The 24047-nt window shown below is 40.3% G+C and overlaps 1 protein-coding gene across 3 annotated transcripts in view; it reads left to right on the forward strand.

The window, feature by feature from the left end:
- fgf12a (fibroblast growth factor 12a) overlaps nucleotides 1–24047 on the forward strand; it is a 404326-nt gene that overhangs the window by 240171 nt on the left and 140108 nt on the right. The gene's annotated exons all lie outside the window — the stretch shown is intronic.

A 24047-nucleotide genomic window follows, 5' to 3' on the forward strand; every position in this document is an offset into this window, starting at 1 on the left:
TGCTAGGGTACTCTGTTTGGTTGCTAGGGAGTGGCTTGGCAGCTACCAGTGATGATAGATAGATAGATAGATAGATAGATAGATAGATAGATAGATAGATAGATAGATAGATAGATAAGTTTGAATGAGATAGATAGATAGATAGATAGATAGATAGATAGATAGATAGATAAGTTTGAATGAGATAGATAGATAGATAGATGAGTTTGAATGAGATAGATAGATAGATAGATGAGTATGAATGAGTTAGATAGATAGATAGATAGATAGATAGATAGATAGATAGATAGATAGATTTAGTTTGAATGAGTTAGATAGATAGATAGATAGATAGATAGATAGATAGATAGATAGATAGATAGATAGATAGAGTTTAATGAGTTTCAATGGATTAGAAATAGTACATAGAATGGCAGTTGAGTCTAATTGAGTTTTTGAGTCTAATAGGCTTCCGTAGTTTAAATTTGAATTTTGACAGTTGGAGTTTGAATGTCTTGGCTCATTTGAACATTCCGTCAATGAAAGTCAATGGGATTTTTCCGAGCTTTAATAGTCATTTTTAGGAAAACCGTAAGTCGGATCAGTTAGAAAAGATATAGCACACTAAGTCAGAACAGTTTGAAGGTCTAGTCCGAGTTTGGAGTTTGTGGAGTTAAAGCTCTAGGAGGAGTTAGTCTTGGAAATTCAAGTAAGAAGAAGAATAATAATAATAATAACTAGATAAAAAAGTTTGAGGACAAACTTTAAGTTGGCTTGAAAAAGCATAGCCAGAAAGTTTGAAGAAGTTTTAAAAGTTTGAAGTTTGAAAGTTTAAGTTTTATTAGATAGATAGATAGATTGGTAATTGTCACAGATGGATACTATGGAGTTTTTATAGAGTTATTAGCATGTTCTTAGCCCACTTTAGCACTTAGCTAATCACTATTAGCATGTAGCTATTCACTGCTAGCATGTTGAAGTCCAGATTGCTAGCATGAGTCAAAAGAGCCAACCGCCATGTCTCTACGATGTACTGATGCAGAGATATAGATTTTGCAAAACGGTTGCTAGGGTACTCTGTTTGGTTGCTAGGGAGTGGCTTGGCAGCTACCAGCGATGATACTCCAAAGGCTGCTTGACAATATAAACCAACCCCCATGTCTGGAAGATGTTCTGATGCAGAGATACAGATTTTGCAAAATGGTTACTAGGGTACTGTTTGGTTGCTAGGGAGTGACTTGGCAGCTACCAGTGATGATACTCCAAAGGCTGCTTGACAATATAAACCAACCCCCATGTCTGTACGATGTTCTGATGCAGAGATATAGATTTTGCAAATTGGTTGCTAGGGCACTCTGTTTGGTTGCTATGGTGTTGCTATGCAGTTGCTAGGGTACTCGGGGTGGTTGCTAAGGTGTTGCTATGCGGTTGCTAGGGTGTTGCTATGCGGTTGCTAGGGTACTCGGGGTGGTTGCTAGGGTGTTGCTATGCGGTTGCTATGGTACTCGGGGTGGTTGCTAAGGTGTTGCTATGCGGTTGCTATGGTACTCGGGTGGTTGCTAGGGTGTTGCTATGCGGTTGCTAGGGTACTTGGGGTGGTTGCTAAGGTGTTGCTAGGGTACTCGGGGTTGTTGCTAAGGTGTTGCTATGCGGTTGCTAGGGTACTCAGGGTGGTTGCTAGGGTGTTGCTATGCGGTTGCTATGGTACTCGGGGTGGTTGCTAAGGTGTTGCTATGCGGTTACTAGGGTACTCGGGTGGTTGCTAGGGTGTTGCTATGCGGTTGCTAGGGTACTCGGGGTGGTTGTTAGGGTGTTGCTAGGGTACTCGGGGTGGTTGCTAAGGTGTTGCTAGGGTACTCGGGGTGGTTGCTAAGGTGTTGCTATGCTGTTGCTAGGGTACTCGGGGTGGTTGCTAGGGTGTTGCTATGCGGTTGCTAGGGTACTCGGGGTGGTTGCTAGGGTGTTGCTATGCGGTTGCTAGGGTACTCGGGGTGGTTGCCATGGTGTTGCTATGTGGTTGCTATTGTATCCAGGCTGGTTGCTAGGATGATGCCAGGGTGATTTGTGTGGTTGCTATGCAGTTGCCATGGTGTTCTGGGTGGTTGCTAGGTTGGTTTGGGTGGTTGCTATGAGAGTTGATCATAGATAGATAGATAGATAGAGAGATAGATGAGAAGTGATAGATGAGAAGAGAGATAGATGAGAAGTGATAGATGAGAAGTGATAGATGAGAAGAAAGATAGATTGATAGATAGATGAGAAGGGATAGATAGATAGATAGATAGATAGATAGATAGATAGATAGATTAGAAATAGAAATAGATAGATAGATAGATATATTTAGTTTGATAGATAGATAGATAGATAGATAGATAGATAGATAGATAGATAGATTAGAAAGAGAAATAGATAGATATATAGATATATAGATAGAGAGATAGATGAGAAGTGATAGATGAGAAGAGAGATAGATGAGAAGTGATAGATGAGAAGAGAGATAGATGAGAAGTGATAGATAGATAGATGAAAAGTGATAGATGAGAAGAAAGATAGATTGATAGATAGATGAGAAGGGATAGATAGATAGATAGATAGATAGATAGATAGATTTAGTTTGATAGATAGATAGATAGATAGATAGATAGATAGATGGATTGATTAGAAAGAGAAATAGATAGATAGATAGACAGATTAGAAAGAGAGATAGATAGATAGATAGATAGATAGATAGATAGATAGATAGATAGATAGATAGATAGATAGATAGATAGATAGATTAGAAAGAGAAATAGATAGATAGATAGATTAAAAAGAGAGATAGATAGATAGATAGATTAGAAAGAGAAATAGATAGATAGATAGATAGATTAGAAAGAGAAATAGATAGATAGATAGATAGATAGATAGATAGATAGAATGGAAATTTGAATGAGTCTCAATGGATTAGAAATAGTACATAGAATGGCATCTAATAGAGTCTGATGGGCCTCTCCAACTGTCAAAATTTGAATTTTGACAGTTGGAGTTTGAATAGTCTTGGCTCATTTGAACATTCCGTCAATGAAAGTCAATGGGATTTTTCCAAGTTTTAATCAGCTTTTTTAGGAAAACCGTAAGTCTGATCAGTCTGAAAAGATATAGCACACTAAGTCAGAATAGTCTGAAGGTCTAGTCCGAGTTTGGTGGTTGTAGCTTGAACAGTCTAGGAGGAGATGCATTTAGAAATTTAGTCTAAGAAGAATAATAATAACTAGATAAAAAAGTTTGAGGACAAACTTTAAGTTGGCTTGAAAAAGCATAGCCAGAAAGTTTGAGAAGTTTTAAAAGTTTGAAGTTTGAAAGTTTAAGTTTTATTAGATAGATAGATAGTCACAGATGGATACTATGGAGTTTTTATAGAGTTATTAGCATGTTCTTAGCCCACTTTAGCACTTAGCTAATCACTATTAGCATTCACTGCTAGCATGTTGGAAGTCCAGATTGCTAGCATGAGTCAAAAAGCCAACCCCCATGTCTCTACGATGTACTGATGCAGAGATATAGATTTTGCAAAACGGTTGCTAGGGTACTCTGTTTGGTTGCTAGGGAGTGGCTTGCCAGCTACCAATGATGATACTCCAAAGGCTGCTTGACAATATAAACCAACCCCCATGTCTGGACGATGTTCTGATGCAGAGATACAGATTTTGCAAAACGGTTACTAGGGTACTGTTTGGTTGCTAGGAATTGACTTGCCAGCTACCAATGATGATACTCCAAAGGCTGCTTGACAATATAAACCAACCCCCATGTCTGGACGATGTTCTGATGCAGAGATACAGATTTTGCAAAACGGTTACTAGGGTACTGTTTGGTTGCTAGGAATTGACTTGCCAGCTACCAATGATGATACTCCAAAGGCTGCTTGACAATATAAACCAACCCCCATGTCTGTACGATGTTCTGATGCAGAGATATAGATTTTGCAAAATGGTTGCTAGGGTACTCGGGGTGGTTGCTAAGGTGTTGCTATGCGGTTGCTAGGGTACTCGGGGTGGTTGCTAGGGTGTTGCTATGCGGTTGCTAGGGTACTCGGGTGGTTGTTAAGGTGTTGCTATGCGGTTGCTAGGATACTCGGGGTGGTTGCTAGGGTGTTGCTATGCGGTTGCTATGGTACTCGGGGTGGATGCTAAGGTGTTGCTATGCGGTTGCTAGGGTACTCGGGGTGGTTGCTAGGGTGTTGCTATGCGGTTGCTAGGGTACTCGGGGTGGTTGCTATGGTGTTGCTATGCGGTTGCTAGGGTACTCGGGGTGGTTGCTAGGTGTTGCTATGCGGTTGCTAGGGTACTCGGGGTGGTTGCTAGGGTGTTGCTATGCGGTTGCTAGGGTACTCGGGGTGGTTGCTAGGGTGTTGCTATGCGGTTGCTAGGGTACTCGGGGTGGTTGCCATGGTGTTGCTATGCGGTTGCTATTGTATCCAGGCTGGTTGCTAGGATGATGCCAGGGTGATTTGTGTGGTTGCTATGCAGTTGCCATGGTGTTCTGGGTGGTTGCTAGGTTGTTTTGGGTGGTTGCTAGGTTGTTTTGGGTGGTTGCTATGAGAGTTGATCATAGATAGATAGATAGAGTTTATGAATTTGAATGAGTTGATAGATAGATGATAGATAGAGAGATAGATGAGAAGTGATAGATGAGAAGAGAGATAGATGAGAAGTGATAGATGAGAAGATAGATAGATTGATAGATGAGAAGTGATAGATAGATAGAGAAATAGCTAGATTTAGTTTGATATAGATTAGAAAAAGAAATAGATAGATAGATAGATTTAGTTTGATAGATAGATCGATTAGAAAGAGAAATAGATAGATAGATTTAGTTTGATAGATAGATAGATAGATTTAGTTTGATAGATAGATAGATAGATAGATAGATTTAGTTTGATAGATAGATAGATTTAGTTTGATAGATAGATAGATAGATTTAGTTTGATAGATAGATAGATAGATAGATTTAGTTTGATAGATAGATAGATTTAGTTTGATAGATAGATAGATAGATAGATAGATAGGTAGATAGATAGATAGATAGATAGATAGATAGATAGATAGATAGATAGATAGATAGATAGATAAGACATATTAGATAGAATGGAAGTTTGAATGAGTCTCAATGGATTAGAAATAGTACATAGAATGGCAGCTAATGGAGTCTGATGAGCCTCTCCAACTGTCAAAATTTGAATTTTGACAGTTGGAGTTTGAATAGTCTTGGCTCATTTGAACATTCCGTCAATGAAAGTCAATGGGATTTTTCCAAGTTTTGATCAGCTTTTTTAGGAAAACCGTAAGTCTGATCAGTCTGAAAAGATATAGCACACTGAGTCAGAATAGTCTGAAGGTCTGGTCCGAGTTTGGTGGTTGTAGCTTGAACAGTCTAGGAGGAGATGCATTTAGAAATTTAGTCTAAGAAGAATAATAATAACTAGATAAAAAAGTTTGAGGACAAACTTTAAGTTGGCTTGAAAAAGCATAGCCAGAAAGTTTGAAGAAGTTTTAAAAGTTTGAAGTTTGAAAGTTTAAGTTTTATTAGATAGATAGATAGATTGGTAATTGTCACAGATGGATACTATGGAGTTTTTATAGAGTTATTAGCATGTTCTTAGCCCACTTTAGCACTTAGCTAATCACTATTAGCATGTAGCTATTCACTGCTAGCATGTTGAAGTCCAGATTGCTAGCATGAGTCAAAAGAGCCAACCGCCATGTCTCTACGATGTACTGATGCAGAGATATAGATTTTGCAAAACGGTTGCTAGGGTACTCTGTTTGGTTGCTAGGGAGTGGCTTGGCAGCTACCAGCGATGATACTCCAAAGGCTGCTTGACAATATAAACCAACCCCCATGTCTGGAAGATGTTCTGATGCAGAGATACAGATTTTGCAAAATGGTTACTAGGGTACTGTTTGGTTGCTAGGGAGTGACTTGGCAGCTACCAGTGATGATACTCCAAAGGCTGCTTGACAATATAAACCAACCCCCATGTCTGTACGATGTTCTGATGCAGAGATATAGATTTTGCAAATTGGTTGCTAGGGCACTCTGTTTGGTTGCTATGGTGTTGCTATGCAGTTGCTAGGGTACTCGGGGTGGTTGCTAAGGTGTTGCTATGCGGTTGCTAGGGTGTTGCTATGCGGTTGCTAGGGTACTCGGGGTGGTTGCTAGGGTGTTGCTATGCGGTTGCTATGGTACTCGGGGTGGTTGCTAAGGTGTTGCTATGCGGTTGCTATGGTACTCGGGTGGTTGCTAGGGTGTTGCTATGCGGTTGCTAGGGTACTCGGGGTGGTTGCTAAGGTGTTGCTAGGGTACTCGGGGTTGTTGCTAAGGTGTTGCTATGCGGTTGCTAGGGTACTCGGGGTGGTTGCTAGGGTGTTGCTATGCGGTTGCTATGGTACTCGGGGTGGTTGCTAAGGTGTTGCTATGCGGTTACTAGGGTGTTGCTATGCGGTTGCTAGGGTACTCGGGGTGGTTGCTAGGGTGTTGCTATGCGGTTGCTATGGTACTCGGGGTGGTTGCTAAGGTGTTGCTATGCGGTTGCTATGGTACTCGGGTGGTTGCTAGGGTGTTGCTATGCGGTTGCTAGGGTACTTGGGGTGGTTGCTAAGGTGTTGCTAGGGTACTCGGGGTTGTTGCTAAGGTGTTGCTATGCGGTTGCTAGGGTACTCGGGGTGGTTGCTAGGGTGTTGCTATGCGGTTGCTATGGTACTCGGGGTGGTTGCTAAGGTGTTGCTATGCGGTTACTAGGGTACTCGGGTGGTTGCTAGGGTGTTGCTATGCGGTTGCTAGGGTACTCGGGGTGGTTGTTAGGGTGTTGCTAGGGTACTCGGGGTGGTTGCTAAGGTGTTGCTAGGGTACTCGGGGTGGTTGCTAAGGTGTTGCTATGCTGTTGCTAGGGTACTCGGGGTGGTTGCTAGGGTGTTGCTATGCGGTTGCTAGGGTACTCGGGGTGGTTGCTAGGGTGTTGCTATGCGGTTGCTAGGGTACTCGGGGTGGTTGCCATGGTGTTGCTATGTGGTTGCTATTGTATCCAGGCTGGTTGCTAGGATGATGCCAGGGTGATTTGTGTGGTTGCTATGCAGTTGCCATGGTGTTCTGGGTGGTTGCTAGGTTGGTTTGGGTGGTTGCTATGAGAGTTGATCATAGATAGATAGATAGATAGAGAGATAGATGAGAAGTGATAGATGAGAAGAGAGATAGATGAGAAGTGATAGATGAGAAGTGATAGATGAGAAGAAAGATAGATTGATAGATAGATGAGAAGGGATAGATAGATAGATAGATAGATAGATAGATAGATAGATAGATAGATAGATAGATAGATAGATAGATTAGAAATAGAAATAGATAGATAGATAGATATATTTAGTTTGATAGATAGATAGATAGATAGATAGATAGATAGATAGATTAGAAAGAGAAATAGATAGATAGATAGATAGATAGATAGATAGAGAGATAGATGAGAAGTGATAGATGAGAAGAGAGATAGATGAGAAGTGATAGATGAGAAGAGAGATAGATGAGAAGAGAGATAGATGAGAAGTGATAGATAGATAGATGAAAAGTGATAGATGAGAAGAAAGATAGATTGATAGATAGATGAGAAGGGATAGATAGATAGATAGATAGATAGATAGATAGATTTAGTTTGATAGATAGATAGAGATAGATAGATTAAAAAGAGAAATAGATAGATAGATAGATAGATAGATAGATAGATAGATAGATTTAGTTTGATAGATAGATAGATAGATAGATGGATTGATTAGAAAGAGAAATAGATAGATAGATAGACAGATTAGAAAGAGAAATAGATAGATAGATAGATAGATAGATAGATAGATAGATAGATAGATAGATAGATAGATAGATAGATAGATAGATAGATAGATTAGAAAGAGAAATAGATAGATAGATAGATTAAAAAGAGAGATAGATAGATAGATAGATAGATAGATAGATAGATAGATAGATAGATAGATTAGAAAGAGAAATAGATAGATAGATAGATAGATAGATAGATAGATAGATAGATAGATATTAGATAGAATGGAAATTTGAATGAGTCTCAATGGATTAGAAATAGTACATAGAATGGCATCTAATAGAGTCTGATGGGCCTCTCCAACTGTCAAAATTTGAATTTTGACAGTTGGAGTTTGAATAGTCTTGGCTCATTTGAACATTCCGTCAATGAAAGTCAATGGGATTTTTCCAAGTTTTAATCAGCTTTTTTAGGAAAACCGTAAGTCTGATCAGTCTGAAAAGATATAGCACACTAAGTCAGAATAGTCTGAAGGTCTAGTCCGAGTTTGGTGGTTGTAGCTTGAACAGTCTAGGAGGAGATGCATTTAGAAATTTAGTCTAAGAAGAATAATAATAATAATAAGCTTAAGTAGTAGATCAGTAAGTTGGCTTTTTCAAGCCAACTTAAATATAGCTGCGAGCAGCGATGGCGGGCCCAAGCCCGGTGGCACCGCCACCCCGGTGGCTTCAGGGCAACTGTGCACAGCGGGCAATAGGCACTTAAAACGGTTAAACATCAAAGGACTATGTCAAATTCACTCCACATTTACTGCACTACAAGGTGCCGTTATAGAGCCCCTCCTCCCTGCCCATTTTCAAAGGATTACATGTGCCAAGTTTTAACATTATTCTGATGAATTTTGAAGCAAATCAGGTAAAAATAAGAGGGTGATCTCAATGTATGCTGAAAGTGACACATTTTCTGCTTCCAGTTGGTGGCGCTATGACTTTGAATCACAATAGTCAAATCCATGTGATCAGCCTTGTACAACGAAGACTAAGCCAAAGTTTCATCAAAATCAATTAATGTATGCAGAAGTTATAACACTTTGTTTCCCTTTTCTTGCCATAAATTCGTTGCCTCGCCACAGCCAAACCGTTTGAGATATCCAAAATCCGTTTGCAATTAAACAACTTCAATGTGTTAGCAACAAGTTAAAAAAGCTTGGTGTAAATTGGATAAACCCTGTAGGAGTAGTAGTATAAAATTCATAGCCTGTTTTTTCAAAAAATTAACATTCAAACCAAAATAGCTGACTTCCTGTTGATCGGAGCTAATGAATGTAAATTAGAAAATTGTCCGGCTTGATGAGAATAATATGTGTACCGAGTTTGGTGACTGTAGGAAAAACTAAAACCCCCACTTTTGTCAAAAGGTGGCGCTACTGAGCCCCTCCACCACGCCCATTTCTATGGCTTTGTCCATGTCTACTGGTTGAAAATATTGATGTGTGTGTCGAGTTTCATGCAATTTGAAGCATGTTAAGAGCCTCAAAAACACTCAAGAATATTATTACAGTTTGACCTGTTGCCATGGCAACAATATTTCAAATATCAAAAATCCTGTCATAGGTCTACATCTGCTGTGTATTGACATTACACTGATGAAGTTTGAAGCAAATCAGGTAAAAATAAGAGGGTGATCTCAAAGCATTTTAAAAGTGATACACTTCTTGCTGCCATTTGGTGGCGCTATAACTTTGACTCACAATAGTTACATCCATGTGATCAGACTACTACAACCAACACACTCCTGAAGTTTCATAAACATCAATCAATGTATGCAGAAGTTATAACACATTTCCTGTTTCCCTTTTCTCGCCATAAATTCGTTGCCTCGCCACAGCCAAACCGTTTGAGATATCCAAAATCCGTTTGCAATTAAACAACTTCAATGTGTTCGCAACAAGTTAAAAAAAGCTTGGTGTAAATTGGATAAACCCTGTAGAAGTAGTAGTATAAAATTCATAGCCTGTTTTTTCAAAAAATTAACATTCAAACCAAAATAGCTGACTTCCTGTTGGTCGGAGCTAATGAATGTAAATTAGAAAATTGTCCGGCTTGATGAGAATAATATGTGTACCGAGTTTGGTGAATGTATTAAAAACTAACCCCCACTTTTGTCAAAAGGTGGCGCTACTGAGCCCCTCCACCACGCCCATTTCTATGGCTTTGTCCATGTCTACTGGTTGACAATATTGATGTGTGTGTCGAGTTTCATGCAATTTGAAGCATGTTAAGAGCCTCAAAAACACTCAAGAATATTATTACAGTTTGACCTGTTGCCATGGCAACAATATTTCAAATATCAAAAATCCTGTCATAGGCCTACATCTGCTGTGTATTGACATTACACTGATGAAGTTTGAAGCAAATCAGGTAAAAATAAGAGGGTGATCTCAAAACATTTCAAAAAGTGATACACTTCCTGCTGCCAGTTGGTGGCGCTATAACTTTGACTCACAATAGTCACATCCATGTGATCAGACTCCTATAACGAACACACTCGTGAAGTTTCATAAAGATCAATATATGTATTAAGACGTTATAACACATTTCCTGTTTCCTTTTTCTCGCCATAAATTCGTTGCCTCGCCACGGCCAAACCGTTCGAGATATCAAAAATCCCCTGGCAATTTTTAATCATCAGTGTCTTGACTTCATGCTGACCGAGTTTGGTGGCGATCGGATTAATCGTCTAGGAGGAGTATATCAAATTCCAGAGCATGCGTTTTTCAAACAACCCTTAATAGCTGACTTCCTGTTGGCGTGGCGATTAACTTAGAGCGCGAAAGTTGTTCGGCCCGATGAGGTCTATATGTGTACCGAGTTTCATACTAATACGTGCAAGCATGTTTAATATATGGACCAAATTTTCAGACTTTTTTCAAGGTGGCGCTGTCGAGCCCCCCTGCCACGCCCGGGTACCAGCCTCTCCGGCGTCCTAATGGCCGCGGATTCCAATGTGTGTGCCAATTTTCAAGAGTTTTTGAGCATGTTAAGGCCCCCAAAAAGCCCCGGAAGACGGAAAAAAAAAAAAAAAAAAAATTAATAATAATCCTTAGAAGAACAAGAGGGCCCTGCGCGAATTTTCGCTTGGGCCCTAATAAGCTTAAGTAGTAGATCAGTAAGTTGGCTTTTTCAAGCCAACTTAATAAGCTTAAGTAGTAGATCAGTAAGTTGGCTTTTTCAAGCCAACTTAATAATAATAATAAGCTTAAGACGTAGATCAGTAAGTTGGCTTTTTCAAGCCAACTTAATAATAAGCTTAAGTAGTAGATCAGTAAGTTGGCTTTTTCAAGCCAACTTAATAATAAGCTTAAGTAGTAGATCAGTAAGTTGGCTTTTTCAAGCCAACTTAATAATAAGTTTAAATAGGATTACAGTAAGTTGGCTTTTTCAAGCCAACTTAATAAGCTTAAGACGTAGATCAATAAGTTGGCTTTTTCAAGCCAACTTAATAAGCTTAAATAGAAGATCAGTAAGTTGGCTTTTTCAAGCCAACTTAATAAGCTTAAGACGTAGATCAATAAGTTGGCTTTTTCAAGCCAACTTAATAATAATAAGTTTAAATAGGATTACAGTAAGTTGGCTTTTTCAAGCCAACTTAATAAGTTTAAATAGGATTACAGTAAGTTGGCTTTTTCAAGCCAACTTAATAAGCTTAAATAGAAGATCAGTAAGTTGGCTTTTTCAAGCCAACTTAATAAGCTTAAATAGCAGATCAGTAAGTTGGCTTTTTCAAGCCAACTTAAATATATTTTTCCTGCCCCTGAAATACATATTTAAATATATTTTAAGTATATGAAGGTTGAAACAAATATATATGGGTGATTCTTCAATTAGGGGAACTTTTATGTCCCCAGATTATACATTCATGTTAAAAATAATATATTATAAAATAAATAGTTTAGTTATTTCAAATAATATTTATTGCACTACCAAAAAATGTTATACACTAAAATCAGTATGATTTCCATGTTTAAAAATGTTTTCATCACTAATATTTGGCTACTCAAGCCTTGTCCCCAACCCAGACTTTAAAACTTGTCTGCTCTGAAAATGTGATAAAATGTTATCAGTTCATTAAAAAATCACAATATATGTTTAAACAGTAACTTAAAAAGGCACTTGATGCATAATTTGGGTTCATATCTGTGCAATTTGTGAATATTTTTAACAATTTAGTATTGTCCACAACAATACTGTCATTACCGCGACAGTCTATGATTACAACAAGGATTTTTTTGAGGGTAAGACTTGTTTATGCCGTAACCATGGAAATGAAGACCAGCAAGGGAGCACATGTCAGCCATGGAAGAACAGTGACATTTGATGTCTGAAAAAGTAAGTAATTTAATCATGAATTCCTTCTGATCATGGAGTAGACTTATTCAGCATCATCATTACCATAAATGCTGTAGCAGCAATATTTTGATAAATATATGTATATATTCACATGATTTATGTGTATTTAAAGTTCTTTTTGTACTAGCTGTTGAGTGATGTTAGCAAATCCATGACCTAGCATCTTTTTTTCCTGAAAAACAAAAAAATGTCATTACCGCAACACGTCATTACCAACACACAACTTGTTGTGATGGTAATGACAAGTGATGGTGGTAATGACATGTTCTGTGTCACTATCTATATCATATTATGTGTTTATAAATTAAGTTAAAGAAGCATAATAGTGTTATTTTACAATGAAACTTAAATGAGATGCCTTACTTCCTAAAACTATTTTTTCTTAATTTTTAACCAGAATGGCTCCCAAGAAATCAGCTGAAAGGTCTAGAGATTATAGAAAATAATTGAAGGAAGATCCTGTAAAATACATGTTTGAAAGCAAACACAATACATTATACACTGTGTGCAGAATTATTAGGCAAGTTGATTTTCTGATCATATTTTTTTTTCCAAGCACATTTTACCAATTCCAAACCGCATCAATCTTAAGAACTACTATTAATATTGTTTTTAATAATTTATAAGGGATATATAATTGTTCATGAAGGCTGGAAATGAAAAATGCCTTATATTCAGGTGTGCAGAATTATTAGGCAGGTTTTCTTTTACAGGCAAAATGAACCAAACAAGAGAGGGTCATACAAAAACAGGTGGAAAAGAAAAGACACATGTTAACTTCAAAATAATTAAGAATTAAGGTGAAGAAATAAGTGTGAAACCATCAGGAACCATTTAGTCTCCAGTGGCACCATTTTCCAGAACTGCAACCTACCTGGAGTCTCCAGAAGTGTGAGGTGTCAGGATCTCAGAGACTTAGGTTAGCTAAAGAATCCTAAAAAATGAACCTCTCTTAATAAGAATCACAAGCTGAAGTGTTATAAAATACATGAAGACTGGGTTTTTATAGGCCTTATCGACAGACAGCTTGAGAGTGACTCCCGAAGGACCAGCACCACATCCTCTTGTACCACTGTTTGAAGAATTTATTTTCCAGAATCTGGCAGTAAGGTGTGGGAGTTCACTTTTAGTCCATCTCTTATCCTGTAATGTCCATCTTGCAGAGATTGACTAAATGATCTTCCAAAACTTACTGCCAGATTCTGGAAAATAAATTCTTCAAACAGTGGTACAAGAGGATGTGGTGCTGGTCCTTCGGGAGTCACTCTCAAGCTGTCTGTCTATGAGGCCTATAAAAACCCAGTCTTCATGTATTTTATAACACTTCAGCTTGTGATTCTTATTAAGAGAGGGTCATTTTTTAGGATTCTTTAGCTAACCTAAGTCTCTGAGATCCTGACACCTCACACTCCTGGAGACTCCAGGTAGGTTTCAGTTCTGGGAAATGGTGGCGCTGGAGACTAAAGGGTTCCTGATGGTTTCACACTTAATTCTTCACCTTAATTCTTAATTCTTTTGCAGTTAACATGTGTCTTTGCTTCTCCAGCTGTTTTTGTATGACCCCGCTGACCCAATGAGCATTTCACTGTCCAATGGTCATGCTTTAACTTTGCAATTTCTAGTATTACATTAGTATTGCGTCCTTCTCATGAGTATTTAATAATTTTTGACTTTTCAGTCTGAGTTAAATCTCTTTTTTGGCTCATTTTATCTGTAAAAGAAAACCTGCCTAATAATTCTGCACACCTGAATATAGGGCATTTTTCATTTCCAGCCTTCATGAACAATTATGTATCACTTATAAATGATTAAAAACAATATTAATAGTAGTTATTAAGATTGATGTGGATTGGAATTGGTAAAATGTGCTTGGAAAAAAAATATGATCAGAAAATCAACTTGCCTAATAATTCTGCACACAGTGTATTGCATTACATTCATTCTTCAAGTCGATGTCCATAATATTATATCCATTATAAAAGTCTGTTTGAATGTCCTCTGAGGAAAGCGATCTTTGTATAACACTACAGCACTAAAAACAACTTGCAAAAGTTCCTTTCAATTTAAAAGTCTCTTGTGCTTCACTGACTCATTCCTCCTGTAAAGTGTTGCTGCCATCTAATGGCGTATTAATGTAACTTTCACTCAATCCATATTACTTACTAATGGACATATTTATATAAAATAATATTTATTGAACAACAAATAAGCACAATTGTACAGTTCAGTCAAACAAAGTACTAGTTATTTACAAAAAACAAAAACAAAAAAAACATTTACGCTTGTATGTGGGTTTTACAAATATTTAAGGAATGAAAAGGATTTTAAAGAGCTTGTGACAAAACCTCTTAACTCCATTGGATCCTCAAACTGTCAATCAAACTTCATTACATTAATCCGCATCCCCTCGTGAATGAAGTGTGCACGCAGTTTGGACATCTCTGTGCAATGCAAAGGTAAATAAAGATCTGATGTTAGAAAAAAAAATTGTAAAGCGTTTTCTTTACTAAAAAAACTATACTATTTTCTATACTAAAAATGTTTATAAAGTTTAATGTTTTACGTATTTGAAGAGCGGAGAAGAGTCTTCGTCTGATATGTCCCGTCTAGTTGAAGCCAATATGCTAGCCTATATATAATGATGTAACATAACGTCGTTTATTATCAAATTTAACATAGCACAATTCGACTTGCTCTGGAACAAATAATAGATCAATAAAGACGACCAAAGATTGCCTGTTCTATGTACTCAAATTGAATAATGTCTCATGTTTAACCACTATAAGAAAGTCCAAATCCACGAGTCACTGGCCGAGACTAAGCTGTTCTCGGCAGTTACAGAAGCACTGAACGGTCGCTGACGCCCTGGAGCTCACATCTCCGAAAACGTCAAAACAAGTTGTAATATAGGCGCTGTTATTAAATATGAGTCACATATTTCAGGTCTAAACAACTACATTATCGCCTAAAAACTATTAAAACTGCAGTTTGTGGTACAACAAGTAGTATTTGTAAAGCTTGCGGTTGATTTGGTCGCCGCCATGACGGTCACTTCAAGTGGAGTGATACAAACGGTGAAAAGGTAGGAGGAGTGCTGATATCGCTGAAATATCGCATGGCTATCAGCCAATCAGATTCGAGAACCAGACAGAACTGTTGTATAAATATATATAAGACCCATATATGTGTTCCCAGTTCAAACCCATGCCAACTTGGCCCATAAATATACCATGCAAGACCCATATATGTGTTCCCAGTTCAAACCCATGCCAACTTGGCCCATAAATATATCATGCAAGACCCATATATGTTTTCCCAGTTCAAACCCATGCCCACTTGACCCATAAAAATTCTATGCAGGACCCATATGTGCATTCCCAGTTCAAACCCATGCCCACTTGACCCATAAATATGCCATTCAAGACCCATATATGTGTTCCCAGATCAAACCCATGCCCACTTCGCCCATAAATATATCATGCAAGACCCATATATGTTTTCCCAGTTCAAACCCATGCCCACTTGGCCCATAAATATATCATGCAAGACCCATATATGTTTTCCCAGTTCAAACCCATGCCCACTTGACCCATAAAAATTCTATGCAGGACCCATATGTGCATTCCCAGTTCAAACCCATGCCCACTTGACCCATAAATATGCCATTCAAGACCCATATATGTGTTCCCAGTTCAAACCCATACCCACTTGGCCCATAAAAATTCTATGCAGGACCCATATGTGCATTCCCAGTTCAAACCCATGCCCACTTGACCCATAAATATGCCATTCAAGACCCATATATGTGTTCCCAGTTCAAACCCATACCCACTTGGCCCATAAAAATTCTATGCAGGACCCATATGTGCATTCCCAGTTCAAACCCATGCCTACTTGACCCATAAATATGCCATTCAAGACCCATATATGTGTTCCCAGATCAAACCCATGCCCACTTGGCCCATAAATATATCATGCAAGACCCATATATGTTTTCCCAGTTCAAACCCATGCCAACTTGGCCCATAAATATATCATGCAAGACCCATATATGTGTTCCCAGTTCAAACCCATACCCACTTGGCCCATAAAAATTCTATGCAGGACCCATATGTGCATTCCCAGTTCAAACCCATGCCCACTTGACCCATAAATATGCCATTCAAGACCCATATATGTGTTCCCAGTTCAAACCCATACCCACTTGGCCCATAAAAATTCTATGCAGGACCCATATGTGCATTCCCAGTTCAAACCCATGCCCACTTGACCCATAAATATGCCATTCAAGACCCATATATGTGTTCCCAGATCAAACCCATGCCCACTTGGCCCATAAATATATCATGCAAGACCCATATATGTTTTCCCAGTTCAAACCCATGCCAACTTGGCCCATAAATATATCATGCAAGACCCATATATGTTTTCCCAGTTCAAACCCATGCCCACTTGACCCATAAAAATTCTATGCAGGACCCATATGTGCATTCCCAGTTCAAACCCATGCCCACTTGACCCATAAATATGCCATTCAAGACCCATATATGTGTTCCCAGTTCAAACCCATGCCCACTTGGCCCATAAAAATTCTATGCAGGACCCATATGTGCATTCCCAGTTCAAACCCATGCCCACTTGGCCCATGCCTGTCCCTTATGGGGCCCATGTATTCAGCTCATATGGGCTTCCTATGTGGGACTCGTACTACAAAACCTACATGGGACCCGCTGATTTCACCCAGCCAAAGCCCATGCCCACACAGTACCCATGGAACCCGTAGTTAACCCATCTGGGCCCCACGTTTCATTGCTGGCTGGGCATATTTCACGGAATGTCATTTTCCCCCCTTCCTGGTTCTTGAGCCATGTTTAGGGTGTATGTCAAAGAGCCTAAAAGCAGATAAGCAAAGAGAGAGAGAAAGAGAGAGAAGTGAATATTGTGCATTCATTCACCATAGCATTTTTGTGAACACAAGGACTCACAGCTAAGCATATGATCTCAGTAAAGTCTCCTGTTACACTTCAGAAAAGATGCATCTTAAAATATTGCTTAAAATAATTGACAAAATAAAATTGTTTATTCACTGAATTCTTTGTCATAAAGCTGATACACTTGAAAACAAGCACAACACTTACGTAAACAATGGAGCACATCAGATGATTGAGCCTGAAACGAGAGAAAAAAATAAATAAACAAAACAGTTTAAAAATCAGGTTGTAATAACAACATATGCTAAGGTAGCCTGGTAATTCCAGACTCTGCTACTTCACTTTGCTTCGTAGACAGAGTCTGGAATGGCATAATAGAGAAGTGTTTTCTCTCTCGCTAGGGGGCGCTTGTCTGAAGTTTAAAATCATTGGTTACCCGTAAGCCAATCAGATACGTTTAGTTATGACGTATGTTATGCGCCTGTACAGCCGCATCGAAGCACAGACATCATGCATCGAACTCAAATCTATGATTGAACTTCCACTGTAAACCTGTTGTAAACACATGATAAAACAAATGTTTACCAAACACTCTTCTTCTGGCTTCAGTTTGAAAAAGAGTTGAATGTTCTCCATAACAGAGCGAATTGCATCCCGTGTCTCGTTTCCCATTTCCGTGGTCGTTTCGGTTTTCGATTTCTCTAACCTACAATGTAAAACTCGGCGTTAGCATCTACGTCACGGCTCTCAGCCCGCCCTCTGTTCGTTGATTGGCCCGGCTGTTTCCAGACCGGTGGCAAACAGAAAGCTCTGATGCTGTATCAGACTGAGTACAGAAGCGAAATGAAATTGAGCGGAAGTAGGAAGTCTGACGTAGTCAGGCTAATGCTAAGGTTGTCTATAACATGAAACATCAGTGTTACTGCGTGAAGCGCTGAGAACAGAGTAACGTTAACTGTTTGCTCATGAGAAGTTTAACATTTCAAGATCAAACCATTCATGACAAAATAGAAATGCGAACGAAAAGCTCCATAAAAGACTGACTTACCGTATTCTCAGCCGAACAATCGTTTATCCGTCTTCTCGACACAGGCAAACGTTTTGATTAATCAGGCGGAAAATAACATCTCCGTCTTCTCAGCAGCGCCGTCCAGTCATCCCGCGTCTCAGGTAAACTGACGCTTCAAAAGCCTTAAACTGCACACTATTTTCACTCAAATATCGTTTAATGATAACATTAAACCCTGAAGAGTCGACGTGAAACACTAAAATGTAGCATGAATGTAAAATGAAACACTAAAATGTAAAATGAGAAGCTAAAATGTATGCCTGGCCTAGAAATTTGAAATGAGCACGGTAAAAAAAAAAAAAAAAAAAAAAAAAAAAATCCCATAATGCAATGCTTCTACAGTATTATACTGTATTACGAGTGAAACGGAGTGAAAACAGAAAACTACTGTATATTTACAGACATTCTGTAAAATATACAGCATGTTACTGTTTTATGAAAATACAGTATAATACTGTTAGAAATTTCCTATAAATTTATAACAATAATAAACAAAGTACAGAATTACATAAACTTCATCAAATTTGAGACAACTTCAAATTTAGCTGTAAAGCAGCAGCAACAGCAGCAGCAGCAGCAAGATACTACAATAATCCATAGGTATTAATTCACAACAATTACATGTAAATATTATGCATTGACAAATATAGATAGATGGTGAAAAGTACCATATGAACATTATTACATAAATATTGTTTTTACATCTAAAAAACAAAATACAAACCCGATTCCAAAAAAGTTGGGACACTGTACTGTGAATAAAAAAGGAATGCAATAATTTACAAATCTCAAACTTATATTTTATTCACAATAGAATATAGATAACATATCAAATGTTGAAAGTGAGACATTTTGAAATGTCATGCCAAATATTGGCTCATTTTGGATTTCATGAGAGCTACACATTCCAAAAAAGTTGGGACAGGTAGCAATAAGAGGATGGAAAAGTTAAATGTACATATAAGGAACAGTTGGAGGACCAATTTGCAACTTATTAGGTCAATTGGCAACGATTGGGTATAAAAGGAGCCTCTCAGAGTGGCAGTGTCTCTCAGAAGTCAAGATGGGCAGAGGATCACCAATTCCCCCAATGCTGCGGCGAAAAATAGTGGAGCAATATCAGAAAGGAGTTTCTCAGAGAAAAATTGCAAAGAGTTTGAAGTTATCATAATCTACAGTGCATAATATCATCCAAAGATTCAGAGAATCTGGAGCAATCTCTGTGCGTAAGGGTCAAGGCCGGAAAACCATACTGGATGCCTGTGATCTTCGGGCCCTTAGACGGCACTGCATCACATACAGGAATGCTACTGTAATGGAAATCACAACCTGGGCTCAGGAATACTTCCAGAAAACATTGTCGGTGAACACAATCCACCGTGCCATTCGCCATTGCCGGCTAAAACTCTGTAGGTCAAAAAAAGAAGCCATACCTAATCATGATTCAGAAGTGCAGGCGTTTTCTCTGGGCCAAGGCTCATTTAAAATGGATTGTGGCAAAGTGGAAAACTGTTCTGTGGTCAGACGAATCAAAATTTGAAGTTCTTTTTGTAAAACTGGGACGCCATGTCATCCGGATTAAAGAGGACAAGGACAACCCAAGTTGTTATCAGCACTCAGTTCAGAAGCCTGCATCTCTGATTGTATGGGGTTGCATGAGTGCGTGTGGCATTGGCAGCTTACACATCTGGAAAGGCACCATCATGTTGAAAGGTATATCCAAGTTCTAGAACATATGCTCCCATCCATACGTTGTCTCTTTCAGGGAAGACCTTGCATTTTCCAACATGACATGGCCAGACCAAATACTGCATCAGTTACAACATCATGGCTGCGTAGGAGGAGGATCCGGGTACTGAAATGGCCAGCCTGCAGTCCAGATCTTTCACCCATAGAAAACATTTTGCGCAACATAAAGAGGAAGATGCAACAAAGAAGACCTAAGACAGTTGAGCAACTAGAAGCCTGTATTAGACAAGAATGGGACAACGTTCCTATTCCTAAACTTGAGCAACTTGTCTCCTAAGTCCCCAGACGTTTGCAAACTGTTATAAAAAGAAGAGGGGATGCCACACAGTGGTAAACATGGCCTTGTCCCAACTTTGAGATGTGTTGATGCGATGAAATTGAAAATCAACTTATTTTTCCCTTAAAATTATACATTTTCTCAGTTTAAACATTCCATATGTCATCTGTTACGTGCTGGTGTTGTAGAGATGAGGCGTTCACGGACTTCAACAGTAAATGGGTATTTATTAACATAAAGGAGCTAGAAACAACATCCAACACATCAAATAACATTTAGAACAGACAAGGAGTGAAGGGAGTGAGTCCATATATAAAGGGAGTGCAAACGAGGAAGTCCAGGTGATGACGATAAGTGATGATGGGGAGATGACGAGGGAAGTGAGTGCAGGTGTGGAGAACAGGAGGACTGTGGGAAATGGAGTCCTGGGAACACGGGAACTGTGACAGCACCTCCCCTTCCCGGTAGGCGTGACCTCGCGCCGTAGATGGAACACCGGGGAGGGGGGGTGGGCGCCCTGGAGACCTCATGCCGGTGCAGGGAGAGGCATGGGTAGGAGTGGAGGTCTCCAGGGCGGATCCATGAGCCATGGCGGGTCAGGAGCAGTGGGTCAGGAGCAGTGGGCCGCCGCGGCGGGTCAGGAGCCTTGGGCGGCCATGGTAAAGACCCACCCACATGTGTGTCCCTCACATGTCCCCCACTCGAGGTTTTGGATAGTCATAGGGATTCCCAAAAACATTGTGGACAAGTGGGTGGAGGAGCATGGCGGGCTGGAGCTGAGGGCTCGTAGGCGGCGGCTGGAGCTGAGGGCTCGTCGGCGGCGGCTGGAGCCGAGGGCTCGTCGGCGGCGGCTGGAGCCGAGGGCTCGTAGGCGGCGGCTGGAGCCGAGGGCTCGTAGGCGGCGGCTGGAGCCGAGGGCTCGTAGGCGGCGGCTGGAGCCGAGGGCTCGTAGGCGGCGGCTGGAGCCGAGGGCTCGTAGGCGGCGGCTGGAGCCGAGGGCTCGTAGGCGGCGGCTGGAGCCGAGGGCTCGTAGGCGGCGGCTGGAGCCGAGGGCTCGTAGGCGGCGGCTGGAGCCGAGGGCTCGTAGGCGGCGGCTGGAGCCGAGGGCTCGTAGGCGGCGGCTGGAGCCGAGGGCTCGTAGGCGGCGGCTGGAGCCGAGGGCTCGTAGGCGGCGGCTGGAGCCGAGGGCTCGTAGGCGGCGGCTGGAGCTGAGGGCTCGTAGGCGGCGGCTGGAGCTGAGGGCTCGTAGGCGGCGGCTGGAGCTGAGGGCTCGTAGGCGGCGGCTGGAGCTGAGGGCTCGTAGGCGGCGGCTGGAGCTGAGGGCTCGTAGGCGGCGGCTGGAGCTGAGGGCTCGTAGGCGGCGGCTGGAGCTGAGGGCTCGTAGGCGGCGGCTGGAGCTGAGGGCTCGTAGGCGGCGGCTGGAGCTGAGGGCTCGTAGGCGGCGGCTGGAGCTGAGGGCTCGTAGGCGGCGGCTGGAGCTGAGGGCTCGTAGGCGGCGGCTGGAGCTGAGGGCTCGTAGGCGGCGGCTGGAGCTGAGGGCTCGTAGGCGGCGGCTGGAGCTGAGGGCTCGTAGGCGGCGGCTGGAGCTGAGGGCTCGTAGGCGGCGGCTGGAGCTGAGGGCTCGGCAGCTGATAGCGGCCAGGAGTGGGCAGGACCGTTGAAGCGGTATGTGCAGGGTTCTGGGGTGAGGGGAGCTGGTGATGCCCGATAAGCTGCTGATGGAGCTGGACAAGGACTCTGGTTCTTTTGAATCTTATCCACTTCAAAATTAGAACCATTTAAAAAGAGAATTAAATTTAGAGAATCGACTAAGGAGAAATTACAGGCTGGTTCGTTATAACGAATAACTTTCTTGTCCAGTCCCATCAGAAAAACAGCATTAAGGCAAGCATCAGACCAGCTCACCAAATAAGAAACCTCCAAAAACTCCTCCACATACCTCTCCAACGGCCCGCCACCCTGTCGCAAACGGCAAAGTCTTTCCTCCGCATTGAGAGGCTTCGGGGGTACGGGAACAAGGAAAATACCCATCTTTAGAACTGTGGAAGTCCAGCGGTTAAGGTCTGTTCTTCTGTTACGTGCTGGTGTTGTAGAGATGAGGCGTTCACAGACTTCCACAGTAAATGGGTATTTATTAACATAAAGGAGCTAGAAACAACATCCAACACATCAAATAACATTTAGAACAGACAAGGAGTGAAGGGAGTGAGTCCATATATAAAGGGAGTGCAAACGAGGAAGTCCAGGTGATGACGATAAGTGATGATGGGGAGATGACGAGGGAAGTGAGTGCAGGTGTGGAGAACAGGAGGACTGTGGGAAATGGAGTCCGGGGAACATGTGACATCATCTATGTTGTATTTTGAATAAAATATTGAAATTTGAAACCTCCACATCATTGCATTCTGTTTTTATTAACAATTTGTACAGTGTCCCAACTTTTTTGGAATTGGGTTTGTATTTACAAATCTTTTATATCATAAAGATATTTGTATAATTTCTTTTTTTACAATTTTATAGACACATTTTAGATACCTAAACTCTACCCAAAACCTAAACATAACTGTTTTGTAGAGAATATAAAAAGAATATATAAAACATAATGGACAGAAATGTGTAGAACAATTTTAGTAACAATATAGCATTAAAATTATATTTTGAGCTGCTAATCCCATTCCTACCTCTAAACCTACCCATAGCCATTTCTTAAAAATATTTACAGTTATAAAGAAAAACATAACAGACAGACAAGCGGAATCACAATAATTTATTTATTGCAAAAATGTCAAAAGTGGTACCAAAAGTATAGTCCAAATGATGATGTGTTGCACTTGCAGTCCTCTGTTTCGGTATGTAATAATTTTGTATGAGGTACAGATCATAATTTAAGTTTTCAATTGCTGAAAATATTATGCACACAATATGCACATCAACTGAAACATGACATGCTGCAATCTGTGACGAAGCAGGTGAGAGCCAATGAGTATTTAATATCACTGCCATAAAACATACCATTAAGCTTCTTGAAGAGGCAATTTTTTCATTTATAATGACTGTATCCAAAAACTTAGGCAGCTGACATGTTGCCTTGCTGCCCTGCTGCCCTATCAGGCAATGACTTTGCAGGCAATGTTTGCGCATGAAGGCACCTCACAAAACTGATTTTGGACAGACTTCTGAGGCAGCGTGATGGTTTAATGATCTATATATATGAAAATATATGAAAATACAGGATAACTAGGGGAATATTTAATTACTAAAATAGTATTTTTTTCTCTAGACATCAAAAGTGGACAACAATGGTCAATAACGTACATTTACACAAAAACTGACCACCAACCACAACTGTCAGACTCTATCTTTATTTTTTAGCTCAACTGTCACAGAATGGAAAGCACAGGCATATCAAAGGGATATCAAAGGCAGCGAAGGATACATCTATGCTGCCTTCAAATATTGATCAGATACAGGTATCTCATGAGACAAGAAGAGAAGTTAACTTTAGATTTGGATGTGCCTTGATGCCCTACATTGGAATGGATCCTCCGAAAGCAGCATTTTTCAGTTTTTGGATGCAGCCAACGAGTGCAGGATTTGATGTTTATGGTCACTGCCAAGAATGGAGATGAAGATCACAGAAAAAAGGCCTGAATGTTGTCTGTTCCTAACATTTGAATGGATTCTAAAGATTTGGATTGCAATGGATGAATAAAATTTACTTTTTTTGTAAATTTATGGTGTTTTATGTATTTTATGGTTCTATTGTCAGTCACAGCATAGGGCTATAGTGAAAAATACCTTTTTATTGTCCCTCGGCAAACAAAATAAATAT

The sequence above is a fragment of the Chanodichthys erythropterus genome, chromosome 16 (assembly GCF_024489055.1).
Source record: "Chanodichthys erythropterus isolate Z2021 chromosome 16, ASM2448905v1, whole genome shotgun sequence".
NCBI lineage: Eukaryota > Metazoa > Chordata > Actinopteri > Cypriniformes > Xenocyprididae > Chanodichthys > Chanodichthys erythropterus.